The 27,326-nt window shown below is 40.6% G+C and overlaps 1 protein-coding gene across 4 annotated transcripts in view; it reads right to left on the reverse strand.

Moving 5' to 3' along the window:
* LOC140482933 (echinoderm microtubule-associated protein-like 4) overlaps positions 1-27,326 on the reverse strand; it is a 290,517-nt gene that overhangs the window by 124,303 nt on the left and 138,888 nt on the right. The gene's annotated exons all lie outside the window — the stretch shown is intronic.

Raw genomic sequence — 27,326 nt, forward strand, 5'->3', positions numbered from 1 at the left:
CTGAAAATGGAACTACTTAGAATATACTAAAACCAATTATAAAACAGCTTTGACTACAATGCATGAGTGTCCAGTAGAACAGTAGGGATCCTGTTTACTTCACAAAAATAGAATCAAATTTCAACACTTTTGCAAGCCCAAGTGCCTAAGGCACTAATATAGTTTGAATTAGATAGGTTTCTAAGTATAAAGATGAGGTGAGATTCAAACAAAGGGAGACTTAAAAATGTAAAGAGAACGTTAGACACAATAACAGGGTATTAGTTCGCATAACGATGGGAACAGTGGACAAGAAGGAAGAGAATTTAATGGCAATAGTTGCACTGGAAGGTAGAGTCCATTTAATAATAGCAATATAAAGATGACATCATTGGATCTGTGTGTGAAGGCTCAAATGATTTGGAATAAGATAGGTGAACAAGTGGTACAGATAGAGATAAAATGATTGCACTCTCATCATAATTTGGAGGCAGATTTACAATGGACTCAAAGCAAGGAAGTAAACATTTCAGGACATACAACATTTTTTAAAAAAGATACAGTGCGAAAATGAACAGGTATGACCTTAATAGTAAAATATAAGGCAAGGATATTGGTGAAAAGGAATCTTGTTTGGTGTATCAAGTAGTATAACCAGTATGTTTAGAGACTAAATATGGCAAGGATCAGAAAAGGCTGGTGGAATTAGCTTTTGTACCTTCAAGTTCTAGTTATATCACTGGAGAGAAAACTGACCAAGACAATTTGAGAATGTAACAAAAGCAATGTCATAATTATGGGATAACGTAATCGTTATCTAGGCTGGACCAACCAAATTGAAAGAGGTAGTCTGGAATAGGAACCTGTTGAATGCTTTCATCAGTTTCCCAGAACTGTAAATTGTAGAATAACTAGGGATAAAGTTATTCTAGGTCTAATATTATGCATAAAGATAGACTTAATTAATAATCTCATGGTAAAAATGCAATGTGGGTGGGTTGTTATCTGTGATAAAATTATCCAATGTCTTAGAAATTTGAATAAGGTGCCACTTCAGAGATGGCTATACAAATAATAGTTCATGGTGTAGTGGCTAACATATTAGCATTGATAAAGCAAGCAAAAAGGAGGGATAAATAGATCATTTTCAGGCTGGCAAGCTGCAATTAGTGGTGTTCCAAAAGGAATAGATTTTAGAGCCTCAACTATTAACTAGATTAATGACTTAGATGAACAGGAAGAATATGGCAGCTAGATTTGCAGATGACACCAAGATAGCTAGGAAAGTAAGTTGTCAGGAAATAAAGGACTGAATCTTATGATTTTTAGCTAAATGTAAGTTACACAGCTTTTTGAAAGGTTTTTCACCCCAAGATTTAGTGAGATTTCTAACCAAATTATATCAAACCCGCATCATTAACGATCTACACCACACCATGGTGTCCTGCTTGTTTGATTCTCTCGCCATCTTACCGTACACTGTTCCTGGAATGACCTACCATTCACTGGATATCCACATAAGACTGCCATCCCTGGAGTCTGCACCATCTTTAAAAGGCAATCTGGCAACGTCCTTCCCCAGCACTGCAATGGTATAGCCTGGCGATACCACTCATGAGCAATGTAATGGCATAGCAGCCACAAAGACACACTGATCACTGCTCACAGCTGGGCATGGCTGACATTTCCTCATACATGCAATCCATCCTCTCACCCTAGTTGCTGTTAAACAGCCATGCCACACACTTTACCTGCCCTTAACTACATCCCGTTTAAACATCTTAAGTCACTGCTACTCTGCCCCCAAAGCCCAACAGACACCCACAGCTTGTTACTGCCCAGTAGGAGGCCATCACATCCAGGCAAACAATCAGTAAGCTCCAGACAAAAGCTTTTATTGACTGCCAGCAAAAGCAAACACCAACAAAACCGACAGAGGCTGAAGTTCACAAGCAAAATGCTGGCAATACGACCAAATCATATTTTACATTCCACGATGGTTTTCTGCATTCAGCTTACATCTACTGAAATCGGGTATCAATCTGATCCTGGCTGACTGGTTGGAGCCAATGCAGCAAAACTCTTCTTCCCAGTGTCCTGTCCTTCTCTTTGAAATTCTGCCCGCAGTTCCTCAACGTCCAACACATCACCCCATTCTCTGCTCCAAGTGTGCAGAGCACATCTCTCCAGGATGATGCCTACACTCTCTCTGATTTATACTAGAGGGTGCCCAGACCAACCCAAGCAGAGGAACTGCATCTTCAGCAGCTCCAGCATCTGAGCCACGAGTTGAATGTGCCTCATCAACTGAGCAACCAACACATTACATCAAAAAGGGAATGTCTAATACACTCCAACTCAACCCGTCCCTATTCCAGAGCCACAATCATGCAAGTTGTCACTGCTTTCAGTCTTTCGTGACACATAAATGACAAATGATGTAGTGGTGTCACTGTTGTCCTGCAGCACCTTGGAAGTTTTATAAGTGATGGGACCCACTTGGCCAGTAATTAATCTTTTAAATTATCACTGCTAACTTCTGCAGCAGTGACAATGTTTAATTTGCAAGCACTATTGGAATGTTGCACTTTGCTTCTGACCAGCATTTGACATCTAAACAGGTTTGCTCTACATGCAAATGGGTGAGGAAATGATTGTAAACTATATACAGCTAGAGTCTGGAAGGACGAGCTTTATGTATTTGCCCCATTTGAAGTCCTGCTATCCAACAGACGTTGATCCTGGGTGTTCTCCCAAATGACACTGACTTCACCCACCTTGATAGTTGCCCAAGTCAGTTGCATTTCATATCTAAAGAATGGCATGTGGTGGCAGGGAACACAGCTTGTTGCTGGCACCATTAGTACCAGGCTCCACCTCCCCCAGAGAATGCCATATTATCTTTTATCTCTCTCTACCCTGACAACCTATTTCTAACCCAAACCCACGTGGAAACCCACAGCATTAAACTTTGTTTCCAACACTCTCTTGACTCCTGAACATTATATCTTAGTGATGTCCATCTTTCTCCTGTATGTTCTCACTATGGAGGCCATGGTGGTGGTTAATGTCATATAACTCATCAACTCCTTAATGCTGATCTGCATACCTTCATTTACCTTGAAATCTTACTCATCACCGTCATTGTCTCTATCTCTCCAAATGTGTCTGCTTTCCCCCCTCAGTTGAGACTACTCACCCCTTTTGGCAGTTATCACCCCACTGTCTCTACAGGCCTCCTTTCTCCCCACAACAAACCAAAGGCTCCCAGAACTGTACAGGTCATTCTCCTATAATGCACATTTCGTCAACGCAATTTGGATGTAACATAATTGGTGAACAATTTTTTTTAAACTAGAGTGCTTCCTGAAACGTACAGTACTGTACTCAGTAATTTTCAACCCTGTTTTTTGCAAATCTTGTTGTGTTTCCCACAAATATGGAAGGACCAAGTTGCAGGAATGTAAACAGGAACTATCCAGGTGAAATAAATCTCAGTTGGTGACCAAACCTGCAGCTGGAAGTGATAATGCTGATGACCCACAGCCCCTGTCTTAATACAGTACTGTAACTCAGCAAACTCAGAAATCCCTCCAAGTTACTTTCCAATTTTTCAGGGTAATGTGCTAAATTTATTGTATTATTTCATTAAAGTATATGATATCAACATTTAAATTGACTGTGCTATCATTTGTATCAGGATTATTATTTGTGTTTCAATTTTTTCTGATACTTTTGGTAGTCCGCCCCTCAACCTGTTTTTCCCATAGACTCCATTATTTCTATTGCACGATTTCCTATAACTCTAAGTCCCACGAGAATGTAACTACCACATTACAGAAGAACAGACTGTATTCACCTCAGACATCTGACCGATTTCAACAAGCAGTCCCCAAAGATGAGCTGACAAAACCCCTGACTGCTGTGTTTTGGAATTTGAAATTCTATGAAGCGTGGGCAGCACGGTGGCACAGTGGTTAGCACAGCTGCCTCACAGTGCCAGAGATCTGGGTTCCCACCTCAGGCAACTGTGTGTGGAGTTTGCACATTCTCCCAGTGTCTGCGTGGGTTTCCTCTAGGTGCTCCGGTTTCCTCCCACAGTCCAAAAACATGCAGGTTAGGTGAACTGGCCATGCTAAACTGCCCATAGTGTTAGGTGAAGGGGGTAAATGTAGGGGAATGGGTCTGGTGGGTTGCTCTTCGGAGGGTCGGTGTGGACTTTTTGGGCCGAAGTAATCTAATTTAATCTAATCATTACAAGCACAGTGGACAACAAGGATCCAGTCGATGTGGTGGACCTAGATTTCCAAAAGGCCTTTGACAAGATGCCACACAGAGGCTGCTGCATAAGATGAGGTCGCATGGCATTACAGATAAAGTAGCAGCAAGGATAGAGGATTGGTTGACCAACGGGAAGCAAAGAGCTGGGATAAATGAGTGCTATTCTGGCTGGCAGAGACTAGTGGTGTGCCTCAGGGCTCAGTGTTGGAACCACAATTATTCACAATTTATACAGATGATTTGGAGTTGGGGACCATGTGTAGCATGTCAAGGTTTGCAGATGACACGAAGACGAGTGGCAGAGCAAAATATGCAGAGGACTGGGAAACTTTGCAGAGGAATATAGATACTTTGAATGAGAGGGCAAAGGTCGAGCAGATGGAATACAATGTTAATAAATGCGAAGTCATCCATTTTGGTAGGAGTAACAGTAAAAAGGATTATTATTTGAATGGTTAAAAAGTTGCAGCATGCTGCTGTGCAGAGGGACCTGGGTGCCCTTGTGCATGAATCATAGAAGGTTGGTCTGCAGGTACAACAAGTAATTAAGGTGGCAAATGGCATTTTATCCTTCATTGCTAAAGGGATTGCGTTTAAAAGCAGGGAGGTTATGTTGAAGCTGTATAGGGTGCTGGTGAGGCCACTCCTGGAGTACTGCATGCAGTTTTGGTCCCCTTATTTGAGAAAGGATGGACTGGCACTGGAATGGGTGCAGAGAAGGTTCACTAGGTTGATTCCATAGTTGAGGGGGGTTGGCTTATGAGGAGAGACTGAGTAGACAGGATTATATTCATTGGAATTCAGAAGAATGAGGTGGGGATCTTATAGAAACAAAATTATGAAAGGTACAGATAAGGTAGAATTAGAAAGGATGCTTCCACTGACAGGTGAAACCATGACAAGAAGGCAAAGCCTCAAGATTAGAGGAAGCAGATTTAGGACTGAATTGAGAAGGAACTTCTTCACCCAGAGGGTTGCAAATCTATGGAATTCCTTGCCCAGTGAAGTAGTTGATGCTACTTCAGTAAACGTTTTCAAAGCTAAGAGAGATTTTCTTTTTGAACAATAAAGGAATTAAGGGATACAAGTGAGAGCGTGGCTAAGTGGATCTGTGTCCACAAAAAGATCAGCCATGATCTTATTGACTGGCAGAGCAGGCTCGAAGCGCCAGACAGCTTACTTCTGCTCCAGTTCTTATGTTTTCAGCTCCCTGACTGATGATATGCAATTTCTCAGACCATGTGCACTGTCCCCAACTGTTGCTCCCTCCCAGGAATGTTGATAGACGGATCCACTGACAATTAAGCAGCCCAAGCAGATGAGCAGCCCAAGCAGATGACCAACCTGTGGGCTGTCATGCCTACCCACCTTCCTTGAATGGACTGAGAACCAGTCACATCCATTTTTCCCCACATGGTCACTTGCAAGGCATGGATGCTGTGAACATGCGGGTAGGTGATAAGTCAGCAGTCCTGAGATACAGCCTGATTCAATCTGTAAGCCGAAAACCAGTCACTGCACTCAAAGATGCCCTTGCAGGAGTCTTGCAATGTGAGATTCTGGTGTGCCATGTAATGCAAGTCTTTGCTTCCAAAATGGACTACAAGTGGATTGGAGGGGTGTCATGATGATCATGAAGATGGGGCAAATGTTGGATGCCAATGTCCTTGGATGAGGAGTGATTGGGGCTGGTACCCACAGATCATCCCAGACATGCTATTTGATTTTGAGCAACATGGAGTTTCCACGCAACCAGCAGTGAGCTGAAGTTGCTATTCCTGACCAGACTTCTGTATCGAGTGTTCTCGACACTTTGCTTGCTTGGAATGTAATAAGATAGAAGTCGTATCCAACTGAGGCAAGCTGCAGCATTAAAAAGGTTATAACACTGCTACTTGCCACTGACTAATGAGAAACTCACCTTACCACTCAGCAAATACAAAGGCAGTGCAATGGATTACTCTCAATGTCTACATAAGTCCACCCTAGACTTACCCTGTGATTCTATCACAAATCTCATCATAAAAAACATTTTCAGGCCCTAAGAAAATTCTGCCCAAAGAGACTGGAAAGGAATATACATAGGTCAAGTTGCTAAGCAAAATTTAGCACATGGTAATAGTATCACAGACGAGATTACTCAAATATGAAAGGAACTTGAATTGGTGATGGTGCTACTGAACACCTCTGTTCATTGTCCACTTCAATAATTTACATATAGATTATAGAGAAGATTTGAAACCTTCAGGGGATACCCAAACAAGCATAGTGAATTCTTAAGATCAAAGAAGCTTGCAAAAGGATATTTGTAAGATGGAAACGAAGCTAAAAAGAACACTGGCAATAAATGTGCAATGATATTTGATTAATAAAAACACAATTTAATTTATTGTGTAATGTAAAAATGAAGAAATGTACAATTTCCATGTTTTTAGCCATGGATAATACAGGTTCTGCAAAAGAATGGAGTGTGGCTCCAATACTGAAGCACTGAAGTATAACAGGTGAGTAACCAAACTCTGATACCACATTCTCCCAGTCCTCACCAAAGAGTAAGATACGAGCTCATGTACTGACATGCTGCAACTCATGTCATGGCAATGTAGCTAAAACATTAGCCCTAAGCAATACAAAGCAAAAACAGGTTTCTTTTAAAGATCTACACTGCCACCATTAACCACTTTCCTCCCGCATTTTGTTTGTTAACTTTAACTATTTTTTTTCCTAATTTTTCCTACATTGTACATGATGACACTTCAAAACCAAAACCTTTGTTAACTGTAAAGCATTTGTGACATCCTGATGTCATGAAGCTACTATATCACTGCAAGTCTTTCTTTCCTAATCCAACTATACACTACTCCCAGCTTAAAAAAAGCTTAAACTATCTATCATGTTGTTTTCCTCATTTCTTATGTTAGAAGTGTAAATATGTGTTCAAAAATTATTCTAATGCCTTTCACTTTTGTATTTCCAGCCAACTGAAAGCCCATTTCTTATCATAGCATGCAAGTGCTTGCTGCAAAGAATAAGGCTTATATTGTTTTAAAGAGAAAATAGAAATTCCCCTCCCATTTTTAGGGTACTATTTCAAAGTTAATTATAATTCTTGGAAAAAAGGGAGCCTCAGATGTTTACTTTTAGGATGTGCATGCTAGCATATTACTTGAAAAGACATTCACAGTCCTGCTAATTGATTGCATGGAGATGCTAATGAAGATACTCTTCTAATTTAAGCTTGGTCTCTCCTTCAAGTGTTTATAGGCTAATTTTGAATAATGCAAGTCACTTACAATACTGGTCCCCTGCTGATGTGTCCAGGAATACCAACAGCAGTTAGCACTATAATCAATAAAATGAATAGGCAGCAATATACTGGTGTACTCATTCGTCACAATCAACAGATATAGGTTAATTGAAGGCCAGAATGCATGCACTTGCTTTAAGGGAGCTATTGAACTTGGCTCCCATTATTACACACTGGTGATGCAAACATACAGTTAGAATATTGCAGTTATGTTTCATGATATTAAGATTGTTCCTAACTTCACCACTTTAACTGTTTTTCTCCACAAATGCTGCCAGCGCTGCTGAACATTCCCATCATTTACTGCTGCTATGTTAAAAAAAATCCTTCATGCTTCCAGCAAACATCCCCAATGCAGAAAACAAAATATGGAAGAAAGATGTCACATTAAATGCTACCAAAGTTTCAAAAGGTAATTCCAGCTAAGCGAAATAACAGATTAACTGAAAAAAAAATTGTTCCTGGAGTTTCTTTTTCCATACAAACCAACCACACTATGTCCTTACTGCAAATCACCAGGGAAATACCAAACAAACAAGCAAAGAGCTCTATATTATTCAAAAGATAGTAGTCACATACAAAGATGGAAGTAAAATAAATTTTAGTAAATGGTGACCATGATAGAAGCCAAGTTGTCAAAGTTCATGGAAGTAAAACATGAGTGAACTCTGTTCTGGATTCCATCAACATCCTGAGAATTGTTAGAGCTGAACTGTAATATCTAAGGGTTATCTTTGTTTTAACAATCAATGATAAATATTAAGAGGTCAATGCATTGCCATATGATGATTAAGCAACAGCTCAGACAATAGGGGTCGAACCCAGACTCAATAGGTTTAATGGACTTCTTAGGTACAGACAATGTTTGGAAAGTTGTTTTTGATACTTGTTTATGGGATGTGGGCATCACTGGCTAGGTGAATATTTACTGAACATGTTCAATTTCAGATCAAGATGTGGTGAACTGCCTGCACGAACCATTACAATTCCTGAAGTGTGGGTACACCCACAGTGCTGTTTGGAAGACGATTCCAGATTTTAACCCCATGTTAATGTAGAGGCGGCGATGTACAACCAAGTCAAGATGGTGTGTAGCATGGAGGAGAATTTGCAGGTGGTAGCATTCCCATGTATCAGATGCTCTTATCATAGGAGAGGGGCGGAGGGAGGGGGAGGGGAGGTGGGGGGGAAGAGAGAGAAAGGGAAGGAGGAGGCAAGTGAAAAGGAAAGGGGGATAAGTTAAATAATGAGAGAAGGACAAAACTAAAAAGACAATGCAGGGTAAATCAGAAAGGTCTGCTAAAATTTTGCAAAAGTTGGGGATAAATCAAAACAATGAGTTATTGCTGGCCAATATGTGCACATTATCAGAAGTCTTGCAACATTTTTTCTAGGTGCTTTTTTTTGCCTGGATTTGGGGAAAATTCAAGTTTCAACAACAGAGTGCTAGATGACTTACTGATTGAGATATACAAAAGCAGTTCAAAATTAATAAAGGCATAGGTTCGTGCTGCAAATTGTGTTTTCCTGGAAATTGCTTAAGGTTCTATTTTCCGAGGAACAATTAAGTAGAATATTAATTCTTAGCTGATGACAGGGTTATCTATATTAGAAGAGATTACAGTCAGTTTAGGCCTCAGCATTGAGGAACTGGTAGATTCTGAAAACTAGCAACCACAATACAAAATGGATTAGGCTTTTCATTTCATCTACTCATTTAAAGATGCTTAAACATGTACATTACTCCATTGGTGCTTGAAATAGAATAACACCTATTTCAGCAAATAAATTATTTTACTAGCTTGATAAGGAATTAGAAAAGCCAATTCATACAGTCCTTAACTTGTCTGAAGATCAGCTTTGGTCACATAGTCATTGGAGAGATAGAAATTAATGGAAATTCTGCAAATTAGCTTTGAAAATTGAAAGTGAAATGTTTTTGGGAGAGTGAACCTGATTAGGGAGAACAGCCTAGGGTGAGGAAATAAAACAAATGTTGTAAGGCTTTGATGAAGGATAGAAGGCTATAATGGGGTCAAGAAACTAATTGCATGTAGACATCATAAAAGCAATGTATTTCAATCCATTGTTTAAACAAAGTCTTAGAAAGCATTTCATGGGGCCACGAGTGTCATACCCAGTCATCTAGTTCAGATTAAACTCATTGTTTTGGATGTAGAAGATCTTGATTAAAAAAATACAATTGGTATAAACTCCTTCAAAATTCTAGTTTCCCTTTACATTGACTTTGTTTATGATTTTCAGCAGCTTATGATTGCTCATTTTCAGCAAAACCTGATCATCCCTAGAATAAAGTAAGAAGAGAATGAGACATGAAAGCCCAAGTGTAATAATAGTGGGGTCCAATATTTTTTTTTTAAAAACAAAATTCATTTTTGAGTTAAATTCTAACTTTACTTGCCAAACTATAAATTGTAATGAATAATGTACTAGGCATCTGGGTTAGAAATTTCAACAAGTCTGGGTGAAAAATGGTCTCAAGACATAACATTTTACTATTACCCTTGGAGTCTAGTAAAGAGGCCAGGAATCTTACGTATCTAGCGACCATAATATTCGCTTATTTCTCAGTGCCGAAGGTCTATATGTTAACATTATAATGCAGCAAAATGACTGGTTTAACAAAAGGTATTGGTATCGCTTTACAGCAAACGAAAATGTCCAGACTGCACATTAAAAGAAAAAGGGCAAATGTTGTTAACAAAGACTGTCGATTTAAAATCTTTTTTTTAAAAAGTTAACAGCATCACATTAGTCGGCATGAATTTACATTGGGAACTCGCAGTAGGTACATTAGATTATTGTGCCAAAATGAATAAATAGCAATGTGTCAAAATACCTTGTGATTAGCACATGGGTTAGTTTGGCAGGAAAGCAACAGAGATGTTCTAGCGTGTTGGATGGCCATTTTAAGAAAGATAACCGCGGGAAGGTTAACTTAGTAACAGAAACGATCACATACTATCTACATTTTTTGCCTTAAGTATTTCCTTCTTAAAAAGAATGATCATTGGGAAAATTGCCAATGAGAAAACTATACTGGACTGAAAATAAAATTAGGGAAAGGAACTAAACAGTAGAACGGGTGACATTTCAAACTGAGAAGAGCAGAAAGAACGAACATTTTTGCATGCTCAAACAGGTGAGGTTATAAATCCTTGTGAAAGATGCAAACAGCGAAAAGGTAATGATGAGCTTGAACAAATTTTAGATGACACATTGATAAGAGATTTAACTATAGTTTTGAGTGCTACAATAAGTAAAGCAGCTATAGTCCCATTCGACTGCTTTCTCTTTAGAGAACTGCTGGCGGGTTAACTGTTGGGTTAACTCAGGCAAGGGGAGAAGTTGAGAAGCAGAGTCCTTCATGGTAATCTCAGCTGGTGCAGGAATTGAAACTATGCTGTTGCCATCTCTTTGCATGGCAAACCAGCCATCCAGCCAAGTGAGTTAGCCTATTCCCTGTACTAGAATACAAGGTGGATAGAAAAGCAATTGAAAATATACAATATAATTTAAAATGCTGTGATGAAAGATGCTCAATATATATTTTGCATTTCTGGATTTGATTCTTAAAATAATGGAAGACGGATGGGATTCAGTTTTGTGCAGGCTTTTCTTTGGAGCAAATCAAAACATCATTAGGAAGAGTGACACAAGCTAATCAATGCCAAAAAGAACGCGCGTGATTGCAGTCAAGTAAGTGCCTGACAGAGACCCTGCAGTATTAACTCAGGAGTTTACAACAGACAAGAAAATCAGTTTAGCTTTGACTTTGGCACAGAAGATTCAAGGTATTCATTCAGGAGAATATAGGAATTCAGTTCAGGGGGGACAATTTCTTCTAGAATAAGAATCAGGTTTTTAATCTAGGGGAACCAGTTACCTTTGGCTGAAGTGTTTCAGTTTCTGGGTTTTCTAAGTTGGGAGAACACAGTGAAATGATTTAGGTTATCAGGATTGTGAAAGCTTTAAGGGAGCAGATTTGGAAAGAAATTGTGAAACAGTCACAGTCCCTGTAGTCCAAGGAAAAGCAACGGGAAGGGCATGGTTAGGGTGAATAGCTAAGGCGTTGGGGGGGGGATTACAAAGTCTCAACGTGTTTCGAGAAGATTTGTAGTTCAGGTTGGAGGTTTTGGATGTAGGTTTGTTCACTGAGCTGGAAGGTTCATATCCAGACGTTTCATTACCCTATTAGGTAACATCTTCAGTGGGTCTCAGGTGAAGCAATGGTGAAAACTCCTGCTTTCTGTTTATATGTTTGGATTTCTTTGGGTTGGTGTCATTCCCTGTGGTGAAGTCACTTCCTGTTCCTTTTCTCAGGGGTGGTAGATGGGGTCTAACTCGATGGGTTTGTTGATTGAATTCTAGTTGGAATGCCATGCTTCTAGGAATTCTCGTGCGTGTCATTGTTTGTGTTGTCGCAGTCAAAGCGGTGTCCTTCCTCATCTGTACGTGAGGATACTAGTGAGAGAAGGTCATGTCTTTTTGTGACTAGTTGGTTTCATGTATCCTGGTGGCTAGTTTTCTGCCTGTTGGTCCAATCTGTGTGTCCAAACAAAGACACACACGAGAATTCCTAGAAGCATGGCATTCCTACCGGAACTCTATCAACAACTACATCGAGTTAGACCCCATCTACCACCCTCTGAGAAAAGGAACAGGAAGTGACTTCACCACAGGAAATAACATCCAAAGAAATCCAAATATATAAATAGAAAGAAGGAATTTTCAGCATGATGCCCACTGATAATGTTACCTAGTAGGGTAACAAACATCTGGAAATGAACCTTGACAGCTCAGCGAGCAAACCTACATCCAATTACAATGTTTGGGTAGGTAAATGAATAGAAAGGGTTTACAGTAATATGGGCCAAGTACTGGCAAATGGATCTAGGTCAGATTGGGATGTCTTGTCAACACAGACAAGTTGGACTTAAGGGTCTGTTTCCGTGCTGTATGACTGTAAAAAAACTTAAGAATTGAGATAGGAGTGAAAGTGGTCAGGGATTGGATATCTGTAAAAGCCTAACATTGGGAACAGATTGAAACTCTCTGCTGCTGCTTTCGTTAAGGTCTTTGTAATTGCTCGAACTATAGCTCTGTGTTTAAAAATATTTTCTGTTATTAAGGAACGAATGCAGCCTTGTGTAAAAATGCTTCAGTGACTAATCACCAGGAAAAAAAATTAACATAATTTATCAAGCTAGGTTTCTTTCTGGGATCTTATTTATCCAGGAATATCATCTCAGATCATAATATTAACAAGAAGAAGGGGTTTCTGTTATGGAGGAGGTCTGGATAAATCAGGACATCTTCGTAATACTGAGAAGCTTAAAGAATAATCAAACAAATGTTCGTGGTTATGAAAGATCATGGTCTGGTAAATACTTAACTACTTGCAAACAAAAGCAATCAATTCTGCGGATGTAAGGTTAAGCTCACAAAGAAGGGAGATTAGAAAATTATATTTGCACAAATAAAAGTGGGAATAATGTTGAATCTCCAAAACAAATTTAATAGAAATAGTTTTAAAAAAGAATTAAACTATTGCCTGGAAACAGGGTATATTAAATGGGGGAAGAAACATGAAGTTCGGAATTAGAGAAGTTGGTTCTTGGGAAGATAAACATTGAAACAAACCTAATTGGCCTTGTGGCCATTGCCTTTACTCCAACTTTCAATAATTTGCTACTTAGAGTCATAGAGATGTACAGCATGGAAACACACCCTTCAGTCCAACCCATCCATGCAGACCAGATATCCCAATCCAATCTAGTCCCACCTGCCAGCACCCGGCCCATATCCCTCTAAACCCTTCCTATTCATATAACCATCCAAATGCCTCTTAAATGTTGCAATTGTACCAGCCTCCACCACATCCTCTAGCATCTCATTCCATACACGTACCACCCTCTGTGTGAAAAAGTTGCCTCTTGGGACTCTTTTATATCTTTCCCCTTTCACCCTAAACCGATGCCCTCTAGTTCTAGACTCCCCGACCCCAGGGAAAAGACTTTGTCAATTTACCCTATCCATGCCCCTCATGATTTTGTAAACCTCCATCAGGACACCCCTCAGCCTCCGACGCTCCAGGAAAACAGCCCCAGCCTGTTCAGCCTCTCTCCGTAGCTCAGATCCTCCAACCCTGGCAACATCTGAACCCCTTCAAGTTTCACATCTTTCCGATAGGAAGGAGACAAGAATTGCACGCAATATTCCAACAGTGGCCTAACCAATGTCCTGTACAGCCGCAACATGACCTCCCAAATCCTGTGCTCAATACTCTGACCAATAAAGAAAAGCATACTAATCGCCGCCTTCACTATCCTATCTACCTGCGACTCCACTTGCAAGGAGCTATGAACCTGCACACCAAGGTCTCTTTGTTCAGCAACACTCCCTAGGACCTTACCATTAAGTGTATAAGTCCTGCTAAAATTTGCTTTCCCAAAATGCAGCACCTCGCATTTATCTGAATTAAACTCCATCTGCCACTTCTCAGCCCATTGGCCCATCTGGCCCAGATCCTGTTGTAGCCTGAGGTAACCCTCTTCGTTATCCACTACACCTCCAATTTTGGTGTCATCTGCAAACTTATTAACTGTACCTCTTATGCTCACATCCAAATCATTTATGTAAATGACAAAAAGTAAAGGGCCTAGCACCGATCCTTGTGGCACTCCACTGTTCACAGGCCTCCAGTCTGAAAAACAACCCTCCACCACCACCCTCTGTCTTCTACCTTTGAGCCAGTTCTGTATCAAAATGGCTAGTTCTCCCTGTATTCCGTGAGATCTAACCATGCTAATCAGTCTCCCATGGGGAACCTTGTCAAACGCCTTCCTGAAGTCCATATAGATTACATCTACTGCTCTGCCCTCATCAATCTTTTTTGTTATTTCTTCAAAAAAACTCAATCAAGTTTGTGAGACATGATTTTCCACGCACAAAGCCATGTTGACTATCCCGAATCAATCCTTGCCTTTCCAAATACATGTACACCCTGTCCCTCAGGATTCCCTCCAACAACTTGCCCACCACTGAGGTCAGGCTCACCAGTCTATAGTTCCCTGACTTCTTTTTAACCGCCCTTCTTAAACAGTGGCACCACGTTTGCCAACCTCCAGTCTTCCGGCACCTCACCTGTGACCATCGATGATACAAATATCTCAGCACGAGGCCCAGCAATCACTTCTCTAGCTTCCCACAGAGTTCTCTGGTACACCTGATCAGTTCCTGGGGATTTATCCACCTTTAACCGTTTCAAGACATCCAGCACTTCCTCCTCTGTAATCTGGACATTTTGCAAGATGTCACCATCTGTTTCCCTACAGTCTATATCTTCCATATCCTTTTCCACAGTAAATACTGATGCAAAATATTCATTTAGTATCTCCCCCATTTTCTGTGGCTCCACACAAAGGCCGCCTTGCTGATCTTTGAGGGGCCCTATTCTCTCCCTAGTTACCCTTTTGTCCTTAATATATTTGTTAAAAACCCATTGAATTCTCCTTCATTCTATTTGCCAAAGCTATCTCATGTCCCTGTTTTGCCCTCCTGATTTCCCTCTTAAGTATACTCCTACTTTCTTTAAACTCTTCTAAGGATTCACTCGATCTGTCCTGTCAATACCTGACATATACTTCCTTCTTTTTCTTAATCAAACCCTCAATTTCTTTAGTCATCCAGCATTCCCTATACCTACCAGCCTTCCCTTTCACCCTGACAGGAATATACTTTCTCTGGATTCTTGTTATCTCATTTCTGAAGGCTTCCCAGTTTCCAGCCGCTCCTTTACCTGCGAACATCTGCCTCCAATCTGCTTTCAAAACGTCTTGCCTTTTACCGTCAAAATTGGTCTTTCTCCAATTTAGAACTTCACTATTTTAAAATGAATAGAATTATGGTCGCTGGCCCCAAAGTGCTCCCCCCACTGACACCTCAGTTACCCCAGTCACCTGCCCTGCCTTGCGCAGAGTTAAGTTGATGCTGAATTATTATTCAAGTGATCCAACTTAGATTTTTAAAAATGCATTCCTTCCCCCAATACAAAACATTTTAGAAAAATATTTTCGTTCTTTCCAGTATTGTTTCAGTTTTAGGGTAAGTTCGTTAAGTAAGTGCACTTGCTTCCTTTATGTATGCATATTTGATCAGAATTTGCTCATGCCCCATACAAAACTATTTCGACTACATGGGCGGAAATCCTTTAATAATAATAATCCCATCAACTGCTGGAATGAACAAGACACAAGAAACCTCAAGTAATTTTTTTTAAAATAGACATTATCACCTCATTCATGATAGATTTAAAAGACTTTTATAAATAACTGTATTTAAGATTACTATATAAACACAGCATATGTGCACCTTAATGGGATTATGGTTGTACATTTCCCATGCCATGCATGATATAGTTCTGAAAGTTGCTTGGCCTTACACAGCTTTGACAGAACATTGCTTTTAATTCGGATTATAAAAAATGCTTTTCATTAACAAGTTTCATAATCTGTAAAGAGAATGCTCAGAAAAAAACAAAACAAGTGCATGGGGTGCAAACAATGAGAAGATTATACTGGTTTTTACATTATCTAATTGTTAAATTCCCTAGTTTGAGGAGGAAGTCCCAAAGGGGGAAATATTAACCTAGATCATCAAAATGTTGTGTCACACTGAGCAATTTCTGTAAAAGATTTCAACAGCAGAACTTGACAGAGTCAGTACCAAAGATCCAGGAGCATCAAAGAAATAAAATTATTGAGACTCTCTGAATGAAACATGGTGACACTTGAATTTTTGCTTCAATTATCCATCCCATTTGTATTTTCCTGCATATCCCTGGTTCGATTACGACAGGTCAGTGATGAGGTGGGGAGAGTGAAAGAGAGGGGAGGGGGGAGGAGACAGAATGAAAATTAGATCTTTTTAATTCAGTGACTCAGTTCTGAAACTGATTGAACTATTCCAGGGAAATTCATGAATTGCACAAGGGAATAATTGTGCAATAATTGGAGCTATGTTAAGGAGCTGGTCAAGCTTAGACTTCATGATGTTTAGAATCGAACGTGAATGCCATTCCTAACCTGAGATAAGGGAATTGCATTCTGATATTTTTTCAGCAAAGATCCTGTAATCCAATCTTGCAATAACTTAGTAAACCCGACTGCCTAAAGACAAATGTGCTACAAATTTGATACAACTATTAAAAAAATAAATCAATTGTAGAAACTGTAAATTCATGTAGGAGCTTTGTTTACATGAACCAAGAGCCAACTTCTGAAATTTGATGCGCCAGGACTGATAGCATGGTTTCTGACACCGTGACTGGTTCGTATGTAATGAGGAGTATGTCAAGCTCCAAGCGATCGATACTAACAGGGGACTCTCTAGTCAGGGGCACAGACAGATGTTTCTGCAACCAGAGAGATATCAGGATAGTATGCTGCCTCCCTGGTGCCACGGTCAAGGTTGTGTGGGAGCGGGTGCAAAATATTCTGAAAGAGGAGTGGCCAGCTGGAGGTCTTCAGCACATTGGTACCAACAACATAGGCAGGGAAAAGGATGAGGTTCTGCAGGGAGGAATGTAGGAAACTGGGCAGGAGGTCAAAAAGTAGACCCTCGAGGGTAGAAATATCTGGACCATTACAAATGCCGCTGGCTAGTGGGAGTAGGAAAAGAAGATAGAGCAGATGAATGCATGGCTGAGGGGCTGGTGTAAAGGACAAGGACTTTCTGTGCTGTACATCTCTATGACTCTGACACATTTTTGGACCACAGGGATTCCTCCACAAATGACCTGTGTAAGAGTGACAGGTTCCACCCAAATTGGAAGTGGATCAATATCCTTGTGGCGAAATTTGCTCGTGCTGCTTGGGATGAGGCAGCCAGGGAAATGTTGGAAGACACCAAATTAAACATGAGAAAAGAGAAAAGCCAGACGATGGTAGAAGTACATAAGTAGATAAGGGGAGCAAGTCTAACAGTCAAGACAGATTGGCAAATAACGAGATAAGACAAATAAATTCAACTACACTTACTTCAATGCAAGAAGCAGGTAAGGCAGATGAACTTCAGGCATGGTTGGGAACATGGGAAGGGACAACACAGCTATTACAGAAACGTGGCTTAGGGATGGACAAGACTTGCAGTTTAATGTACCATGGTATGGATGCTACAGGAAGGATAGAAAAGGGGACAAAGAGGAGGGCGAGTGGTGTTTCTGATTAGAGATAACATTACACTTCTACTTAGGGAGGATATTCCTAGGAGATCATCCAGTGAAGTTATATGGGTGGAACTTAAAGAAAGAAATGATCACCTTATTGAGATTGTAATATAGGCTCCTGCAATAGTCAGCAGGAAATTGAGAAGCAAGTTTGTAAGGAGATCTCAGATATCCATAAGAAAAATATGGTTGTAAATGTCGGAATTTTAACTTTCCAAATATAAACTGGGATAGTCATAGTGTAAGGGGCTTGGATGGGAAGGGATTAGTTATTGTGTATGAGAAAACTTTCTTATTCAATATGTGGATGCACCTACTAGAGAACGAACAATACTTGATCTTCTCTTAGAAAGACAGATAGGACAAGTGACTGAGGTGTCAGTGGGGGAGCACATTGGGTCTAGTGATCATAAAATAGTTATGGAAATAGATAGACTTGATCGAAAGTTAAAGTTCTAAATTGGAGTACTGCCAATTTTGACAGCATCAGACAGGAGTTTGAAGCAATCCTTGAAGGAGTATAAAGAGCAGTAAGAATCTACTGAAGAGGGGAGTCAACAGACCAAAAAAAGTAACTAGGGAGTATAGCATGGCCATCTAATTGTGGATCACCAGGAGATTGGCAAGATAGTACACAAATATTTGGCAATATTTACTGTGGAGGACTTGAAAGCTAAGGAACTTGGGGAAATAAATATTGATGTCTTTGAAAGAGTTCATAATACTGAAGTAGTGGTGCTGGAAGTATTAAAATACATAAAAAGTGGATAAATCCCCAGGACTTGATCAGATGCTTCCCAAAACATTGTGGGTAGCTAGGAAAGAGATTGCTGGGCCCCCTGCTGAGATTACTTACATCATCGACAGCCACTGGTGAGGTACCAGAAGATTGGGAGTTGACTAATGTAGTGCTGTTATTTAAGAAAGGCTGTAATGAAGCTGGATGTTTAAAAAGGAAATTGAAGGGGTAGTTAGAACAAGAGAAGTCAAGAAAGACAACTGTATCAAGGAGGCAGAAAACTGGAAAAGGCATCATGCTGTAAAGTTGAGTGAAATAAGGGTTGAGGGGAAGGGTGAGAGCAGTAACAAATTAAAAATTCTATATATGAATGCACGAAGCATTAGACACAAGGTGGATGAGCTTGAGGCTCTTTTGGAAATTGGCAGATACGATATTGTGGGGATAACTGAGACGTGGCTTCATGGGGACAGGGCCTGGGAAATGAATATTCAAGGCTACACGTGTTATCGTAAGGACAGACTGACGGGCAGAGGGGGTGGGGTGGCCTTGTTGGTAAGGGAGGATATTCAGTCCCTTGCGCGGGGGGACCTAGAGTCAGGGGATGTAGAGTCAGTGTGGATAGAGCTTCGAAACACTAAGGGTAAAAAGACCCTCATGGGAGTCATCTACAGGCCCCCAAACAGTAGTCTGGATGTCGGATGTAAGTTGAATCAGGAGCTGAAATTGGCTTGTCGCAAAGATGTTACTACAGTTGTTATGGGGGATTTTAACATGCAGGTAGACTGGGAGAATCAGGATGGTATCGGGTCTCAAGAAAGAGACTTTGTGGAGTGCCTCAGAGATGGATTTTTAGAGCAGCTGGTGCTGGAGCCGACCAGGGATAAGGCGATTCTGGATCTGGTATTGTGTAACGAACCAGAATTGGTCAGTGACCTCGAAGTGAAGGAGCCATTGGGAAGTAGTGACCATAATACAATAAGCTTCAATCTGCAATTTGAGAGGGAGTGGGTACAATCTGAAGTGACAATATTTCATTTGAATAAAGGGAAATATGGAGCTATGAGGGAGCAACTGGCCAAAGTTCAATGGTTCAATACCTTAACAGGGAAGACCGTGGAGGAACGATGGCGGATATTTCTGTGTATAATGCAGAAGTTGCAGGATCAGTTCATTCCTAAAAGGAAGAAAGATCCCAGGAGGAGACATGGGCGGCCGTGGCTGACGAGGGAAGTAAAGAAACATATAAGGTTAAAAGAGAAAAAGTATAACTTAGCGAAGATAAGTGGGAAAACTGAGGACTGGGAAGCTTTTAAAAAACAACAGAGGATTAGCAAGAAGGAAATACGCAGAGAAAAAATGAGGTACGAAGGTAAACTGGCCAAGAATATAAAGGAGGATAGGTATGTCCAAGGCAAAAAAATGGTTAGGACAAAAATTGGGCCCTTGAAGACAGAAGCAGGGGAATATATTACTGGGAACGAAGAAATGGCAGAGGAATTAAATGGGTACTTCAGATCTGTGTTCACTGGGGAAGACACAAGCAATCTCCCTGAGGTAACAGTGGCTGAAAGACCTGAACTTAAGGGAGTTTATATTTGCCAGGATTTGGTGTTGGAGAGACTGTGAGGTCTGAAGGTTGATAAGTCTCCAGGACCTGATGGCCTGCATCCCAGGGTACTGAAGGTGGTGGCTCGGGAAATCGTGGATGCGCTGGTGATTATTTTCCAGAGTTCAATAGAATCGGGGTCGGTTCCTGAGGATTGGAGGGCGGCTAATGTTGTGCCACTTTTTAAGAAGGGTGGGCGGGAGAAAGCAGGAAATTATAGACCAGTTAGTCTGACCTCAGTGGTGGGAAAGATGCTGGAGTCTATTATAAAGGATGAAATTACGGCACATCTGGATAATCGTAACAGGATAGGACAGAGTCAGCATGGATTTATGAAAAGGAAATCATGCTTGACTAATCTTCTTGAATTTTTTGAGGATGTAACTCGGAAGATGGACGAGGGAGATCCAGTGGATGTAGTGTACCTGGACTTTCAGAAAGCTTTTGATAAAGTCCCACACAAGAGGTTAGTGAGTAAAATTAGGGCGCACGGGATTGAGGGCAAAGTACTAGATTGGATAGAGAATTGGTTGGCTAATAGGAAACAAAGGGTAGTGATTAACGGCTCCATTTCGGAATGGCAGGCAGTGACCAGTGGGGTACCGCAGGGATCCGTGCTGGGACCGCAGCTTTTTACAATATATGTAAATGATATAGAAGATGGTATCAGCAATAACATTTGCAAATTTACTGATGACACAAAGCTGGGTGGTAGGGTGAAATGTGATGAGGATGTTAGGAGATTACAGGGTGACCTGGACAAGTTAGGTGAGTGGGCAGATGCATGGCAGATGCAGTTTAATGTGGATAAATGTCTGGTTATCCACTTTGGTGGCAAAAACAGGAAGGCAGATTACTACCTCAATGGTATCAAATTAGGTAAAGGGGCTGTTCAGAGAGATCTGGGTGTTCTTGTCCACCAGTCAATGAAGGCAACCATGCAGGTACAGCAGGTCGTGAAGAAGGCTAATAGCATGCTGGCCTTCATAACAAGAGGAATTGAGTATAGAAGCAAAGAGGTGCTTCTGCAGCTGTACAGGGCCCTGGTGAGACCACACCTGGAGTACTGTGTACAGTTCTGGTCTCCAAATTTGAGGAAAGACATTCTGGCTATTGAGGGAGTGCAGCGTAGGTTCACGAGGTCAATTCCTGGAATGGCAGGATTGCCTTACACGGAAAGACTGAAGCGACTGGGCTTGTATACCCTTGAGTTTAGAAGACTGAGAGGGGATCTGATTGAAACGTATAGGATTATGAAAGGACTGGACACTCCGGCAGGAGGGAACATATTTCCGTTGATGGGGGAGTGCCGAACCAGAGGACACAACTTAAAAATACGGGGTAGACCATTTAGGACAGAGATGAGGAGAAACTACTTCACCCAGAGAGTGGTGGCTGTGTGGAATGCTCTGCCCCAGAGGGCAGTGGAGGCCCAGTCTCTGGATTCATTTAAGAAAGAATTGGATAGAGCTCTTAAAGATAGTGGAGTCAAGGGGTATGGAGATAAGGCTGGAACAGGATACTGATTAGGAATGATCAGCCATGATCATATTGAATGGCGGTGCAGGCTTGAAGGGCTGAATGGCCTACTCCTGCATCTATTGTCTATTGTCTATTGTCTATTGAAAAGCCAGGGAACTATGGCCTTTTATCAATTTCAAAGTTGTTAGACAGTATTTTGAGGGACAGAATCTACATGCATTTGAAAAGGCAAGGAGTGATTGGGGTGGTCAGCATGGCTGTGCATGGGAAATCATGTCTCACTAACTTGGGTGTTTTTTTTGAAGAGGTGACAAAGAAGACTGGTGAAGGCAGAGATGTAGACATTGCCTACATAGACATCAGCAAAATGCTCGACAAGGTGCTGCATAGTAGACTGGTTAATAAGGTTAGATCACACGGGGAGCTAGCAAATTGGATACAAAATTGGGTTGAAGGTAGGCAATAGAGAGAGTTTTAGTGAAGGCTGTTTTTTGGACTGGAGGCCTGCAACCAGTTGTGTCCACAAGAATCAGTGCTGGGTACTTTGCTTTTTTTCATGATATAAATAATTTTGATGTGAACATAAGAGGTATGATCAGTAAGTTTACAGATGACACCAGAATAGGTGGTATAGTGGACAAATAAGATGTCAGAGTACAACGGCACCTTGATCAGATGGGCCAGTGGGCCAAGGAGTGGCAGATGGAGATTAATTTAGATAAATGTGGGGGTGTTGCATTATGGGGAGGCAAATCAGGGCAGGACTTATACAGTTAGGGGGCTGGGGAGTGTTGCCAAACAGAGAGACTTTGGGATGCAGGTGCATAGTTCCTTGAAAGTTGAGATGCAGGTAGATAGGGTGATGCCGCCGCCGTTTGGCATGCTTGCATTCATTGGTCAGAACATTGAGTTGGAATGTCATGTCACATGTGCATTAAAAAACATTAGCCATAGTTTAACTCTGGACAAGTGTCCCATGGACAAGAATTACTTTGGGAGGCATCAGCTAGTGGCATGGCACAAGCGGGTCTCGGAACACTTGCAAATATTGACACATTCTCGGGGGTTAGCTGATGTGAACACTCGGCCTGATGTCAACAGGTATCAAAAAAACACATCTAATGGACTCAAGGACTACAGTTTCAAAAACAGTGGAGACTAATAATGAAAAGGGCAACAACGAAAGTAAAATGAAAATTAAACCACATGAACTTAATGAGAAAGTCAGATTACAGTAAGTAACTACACAGTATACTGACAGCTTGCCTACTGGATTAAAAACATAACCAAATCAGCAGTTTTTTTTAAAAAGAAAAACTTTCATTCACTAGGTGCAGGCATCCAAACTGCAAACTGAAAACACTGGAAAATTAGCAATATCTGGGGTAAAATATGAATATCTTGTCACTTTAGTAGAAGTGGCTCCAGCCCAAATTTATGTTATTAAAATAAACCTGCTGTCTTACAAATCTGACATTGATTTAAGACTTGAAGTCAACAAAATTCAATGACTGTTCAAGTGGAAGCTGAATCACCTGTCACTTTTGTGCAAGCAGCTTTCAGCCTCCAAATATACACAAAGTATCACTCTGCCTCAAGAAATTAAGGTGAAAAGAGCACTTCATTTTGTGAATGGTCACCCTGCCCTGATTTACATAAAAGACAATCCCATCCATTTCTGAAAACTCCCCAGCTCCAGCTCAGATTGTCCCTGGATCATGTAAGAGCCCTTCACCAGAGCTGCAGTAACAAATTAGAACTACAGCAATACAATTTGCACATTTCATTCAAGAGTAAAGCACTCACATACAACTAGCATCGAGTAACGAGAGAACTTCCTACTGGACTATCAGAAACAAAAACAAATTGCCGGAAAAACTCAGCAGGTCTGGCAGCATCTGAGAAGAGAAGCGAGTTTATGTTTCAGGTCCAGTGAACCTTCTTCAGAACTGCCTGAAGAACTGGAGGGTGGTGACTGGACCCGAAAGTTTAAATCCATTTTCCCTCCACAGGTGCTACTTGACCTGCTGAGTTTTTCCAGCAATTTGGTTTTATTTCTGATTTCCAGCATCTGCAGTTACGGAGTTATAGAATTAAAGAGATGTACAGCACGGAAACAGGCCCTTCAGTCCAACTCGTCCATGCCGACCAGATATCCCAACCCAATCTTGGCCCACCTGCCAGCACCCGGCACATATCCCTCTAAACCCTTCCTATTCATATACCCATCCATATGCCTTTTAAACGTTGCAATTGTACCAGCCTCCACCACTTCCTCTGGCAGCTCATTCCATACACATTCCACCCTCTGTGAAAAAGTTGTCGCTTAGATCTCTTTTATATCTTTCCCCTCTCACCCTAAACCCACGCCCTCTAGTTCTGGACTCTTCCACCTCAGGGAAAAGACTTTGTCTATTTATCCTATCCATGCCCCTCATGATTTTATAAACCTCTATAAGGTCACCCCGCAGCCTCCGATGCTCCAGGGAAAACAGCCCCAGCCTATTCAACCTCTCCCTATAGCTCACATCCTCCAACCCTGGCAACAGCCTTGTGAATCTTTTGTTTCTTTTTCTATTGGACTGTGATGGTCAGCACTGCAAGCACCAAGAGTGCACGCACCACAGATGTAGTTAGTGCCAGCATTAAAAATGGTACAGGCCAAACAGGGCAGAAAAACAAAACACACTTTTGACAAAGCTGTCTACAATCTGCTCCCAGCACTTTTGGTAATGCAATTTATCTCCCAGAAAGCTTCCTCTGGCCACTTGCAGATGCTGATCCAGAGAGATTCCTGGCCATTCCAGGCAAGTTGGGAATACAAACAAGGTTTGAAGTGCTCAGTCAATCACCTTAATCACAGCAACTAGAGGCCTAGGAGATTCTAATATCTCAACTAGACCTGCAAAGTCTTGATGGTCTCCAGGCAAAAAAATCTGGCAGACAGCAGGAAGTCATTACAAAGACCTGAATGAATAGTTGTCATAACAAAAAGAAAAGTAGTTGAGAGTTTTTTTTAAAAAAAGTGTCCTTACATTTTGGACCTCTTCTAGTCTGACTTCTTAAAATTTCTTGCAAGAAAATCATAACGGGTCAAGTTAAACAAGCAGTTAGATCCCAGTATTATATTTGGACATGATCTGCTTATTTAGCGACTGACCACAAAAGGTTCTCAATTGTAGCCCTTTTTGCTTGTTTTAGTGAAGAGGCTAAGATTGGACACAGCAAAAAGAATGGAGGAGTTCAATCTTGAAGTCTTAAAGGTGGCTTCAATTGCCTGTATGAGTAGTTTCCAGTGGTGTAATCCAGCAGTAAATAGTCTTTAGAATGTAATAGTAATGTACCTGAGAGTGGAGATGGATTCATAATATTGCACAATACTTTAAAAATAATGGAGTATATTCTAAACGACACATGATATTCTCTGGCACAGCCATAGGTAATTTAATTTAATTGTAATTAGAAGTAACAAAACATTTTCTCCCCTTCCCTCTCAAAGATAAACTTAAGAGAAGCTTTTCATTTTGAGCAACATATTGATCTTTTCAATATTACTAAAATGATTTCCAACAGCAAAAATACCGGAGAAGTTGCTAAACCTGATTTTTGTACATTGTCCTTAGGAACACAGGAAACAATTCATGACACTTGAAATTTGACAAGATTGAAGACAAAGCAGCCCATTTGAGTGGTGCTATATCCTCAAACATTCACAGTCTCGATCACCAACATTCAATCATGGATCATAGAACCCTAAAGTGCGGAAACAGGCCATTTGGCCCATCAACTCTGCCCCACCCTCCGAAGTGCACCCCACCCAAAACCCCCAAATCCCAACCCTGCCCCCATAATCCGACATTTCCCATGGCCAATCCACCTAACTGGCACAACTTTGAACTGTGGGAGGAAACCCACGCAGAGATGGAGAATGTGTAAACTCCACATAGACAGTCACCCGAGGTTGAAATTGAACCTGGATCCCTAGCACGGAGGCAACAGTGCTAACCACAGCCTAACACCTACAAAATGAACACCAGCAAGTCGCCAAGGCATCTTAGACAGCACATTCCAAATCCATGATAATTCTATCGTTTAGAAGGACAAAGGCATCAAATATAGGGTGTTACCAACCTATCCATTCTGATTTGGAAATATATTGCCATTGCTTCACAGCAACTAGGTCAACACACCCCTCAAATCAATACATTTTTAAAAACATTGCTACTCCTTACAGAAGAAAAACATCAAGTCTGATTCACACTCTATGCTGGATTCCTTGGTTGTAGTCTTGGGTTGCAGAATACACCCTCTAAGATGAGCAAGAGATGCTAGCCAAGCCTGCTAAGTCCAAGATTTCCTGAATATACTTAAGTTCCTATTCATTATACTGCAGTTTCTATCTCAAGGAAAAACTGGAGTGTCCAGAGTTACATGGCCTTTTGCCCACTGTTGGCGTTTTGTGATTCATTTATGGGTATTGCAATGGCAAATACTTGAAAATTAAACAAAGTCTTCAAAGTAAGTTCTACAAACAAGCTCATTTTCTACCTACAATGGCTATTCTCTAAGCAGTGAAATGACCATCATCAGAATAAATAAATTCTTCCTTGCCGGACAATGCTTGTGCTAGGCCGAAATTATATTTCTTTTCCCCCTCTTTTTCCACAATCTCCACATTTGCTTCTTACATTTTCTCCTCTTATATTTTCTGGCTCAAACAATTCCAGATACAAAGCCCATGCAGTAAATTAAATCAACATTGAAGGCAGAGGTTTCAACCAAATTAATACACATCAACTATCATTCAGTATGTTCTAACAGGAATGCTTCAAATTTTAATTAGCCTTTTGGTAGACAAAGAAAAACAGCATAGAGGTTATGTTACTGGACTAGTAACCCAAAGATTATACTATGTGGAGATATTAAACAAACTAGAACTTTGGTTCCTAGAACTTAGATGGGGAGGGCGATTTTATTCAGGTTTTAAGGCATTAAGGTGAACAGATAGCTCCTCCCTTTTTCCATTCATGAAAGGGTTGAGGGCTCAGAAGAATATTTCAAAAATTAGAGCATTAACAAACATCTTTTCACATTAAGTGGTGGTAGAAATTTGGACCTCCATCGAGCAAATAGTGATTGATTCTACATCAAAAATTAACGTGAATCTAAAATTATTTCTGTTGATCAAAGATATTCAGGGGTATGTCTCACAACAGCCATGATCTTGTTGAATAACACAACAGGCTCTACTCTTGCTCATACCTATGGACTCCTGATACAGAGACATGAGTCTAATTTTCACTACCTGTACTTTGCAATTTAAATTCAACTAATTAAATCAATCTTGAACAAACTAGTATTAATAATGATGAAACAATTCAACTATCCCAAAAATCTACGCAGTTCACTGTTATCCTTCTCTGATTTAGTCTGTGCATATCTGTATATCTGCAGTAATATTGTGGACTCCTGTCCTTTGAAATTATATAGCACTAGTTATTTATGTAAAAGTCACAATACACTATAATCCAAATGAACGATAGGTGTTCAAGAAGGTTATGCTCCATCAACCTCAAGAGCAATTATGAATATCTAAGCAGACTTACAAGTATACATCCCAAGAATGAACAAAAAAAATAGAAATTATTATTACAATCACAAAGAAGAATTCCACATAAGC

Source organism: Chiloscyllium punctatum, chromosome 11 (assembly GCF_047496795.1).
Source record: "Chiloscyllium punctatum isolate Juve2018m chromosome 11, sChiPun1.3, whole genome shotgun sequence".
Taxonomy (NCBI): Eukaryota; Metazoa; Chordata; class Chondrichthyes; order Orectolobiformes; family Hemiscylliidae; genus Chiloscyllium; species Chiloscyllium punctatum.